A 1,504-nucleotide genomic window follows, 5' to 3' on the forward strand; every position below is an offset into this window, starting at 1 on the left:
ATTAATGCTCCACACCAGACCCAAGTTAATAGCAATTGCTTCACCACAGATCCGAGCTAATGTGATAGTACTTCTATTCAAGGTGAGAGAGTAGTGTGCTTCTATTTAACGTAAGAAGAAAGATAGAACATGGTCATTAGTCATTCTTCGAACCTGAGCCAGAGCAAGTAATAGAGTAGAGCTTCACAGCTACATGGAGTTGCTTTTGCAACCTTGTTCACATCCTAGGACTTGGAAGCATCGGGATCTCTTGGTCAAGCATGTGGATGCTTGTTAGTGACCAGACTAGCATACTCTTGACGTATTTTAGTGCAACGTGACACTACACACAGTAGGTTAGGTCCCTCCTTGGGGAATGAGGAGAGGTGGATTTGTGCTCTCACGATCCTCTAGTTGTTGTTGATAGACATCTCCTTGTTGTCGGTGCGGGCGTGATGAAATTTGACATGCATGTCTTCTCAAGAACGGCATGATGTTCAAAAGCTTCTAGCTCTATCCATGGGTGGTGAAGAGTGAAGACGACAAGAGAATGTGAAGTGTTGCATGCAAGTGTAGTTAGGTTACGATCCTGCATCAATGAAACAACACCGGAGAAAATGTTGCAGAAGGCATTGGAGTAGGGACTAGATATAATTTAAATATACAAACACAAAACATTTTTATCACTCGTATATTACATTTCATATTCCGAGGAAGCTCGATATGATCACTGAAAGCTCCCAAACAAAAATCGAATTTGAAAAAATATTCACAAGTTTGAAAAAAAAATGTTCACAATTTTGAAAAATGTTTCAAAAAGTGTTCGCGAGTCCGCAAAATGTTCTTGAATTCAGATAATATTTGCAACTTAAAAAAAGTTCTCAAACTAAAAATCACGAGTTCAATAAATGATCATAAATTTCGAAAAATGTTCATGACTATCAAAAAATGTTGGTGAATTCAAAAATGTCCGTGTTCAAAAAATATTCTTGAGTTCGAAACTTCTTCATTTTTTTATCAATATTCTTGAATTCAAAATATATTTTTGAATTTTAAAAATGAATACAAATTTTAAATATCGCCCTGAATGAGCAGGTGACTCTAGAGGAGGACAACGTGCTGGTGATGAAGAGCGCCAGCAACGGCGGCGCAAGCGGGAGGAGGAGGAGGCGGACTGCCGCTACATCCGGCTGGAATGTCGCGCGTCGCCGCGGTCGTTCGTGCGCAAGTTCCGGCTGCCTGAGGACGCGGACGCCGGCGCCGTGGCCGCGCGCTGCGAGAACGGCGTGCTCACCGTCACCGTCAAGAAGCAGCCGCCGCTGGAGAAGAAGACCAAGTCCGTCCAGGTCGCCATCGCCTAATCGTTCGAGCCTCCAGTCACGCGAGCTTTTGGCACCGCATGGGCGTTTGTCGTCAGTGACCGTTCCAGCAGTAGAGTAGTGTGTCGGGTCTGGTAGATTTGGGTCTTCTCAAGTCATGTGGTCTCATGCTCTGTTCGTGGTCTGGCCGGAGATTAGTTGTGTTC

General features: G+C 43.9%; 1 pseudogene; it reads left to right on the forward strand.

Moving 5' to 3' along the window:
• Nucleotides 1-1,056: 1,056 nt before the first annotated feature.
• Nucleotides 1,057-1,504, forward strand: LOC119321391 (annotated as a pseudogene).

Source organism: Triticum dicoccoides, chromosome 6B, assembly GCF_002162155.2.
Source record: "Triticum dicoccoides isolate Atlit2015 ecotype Zavitan chromosome 6B, WEW_v2.0, whole genome shotgun sequence".
In the NCBI taxonomy this organism is placed as follows: Eukaryota; Viridiplantae; Streptophyta; class Magnoliopsida; order Poales; family Poaceae; genus Triticum; species Triticum dicoccoides.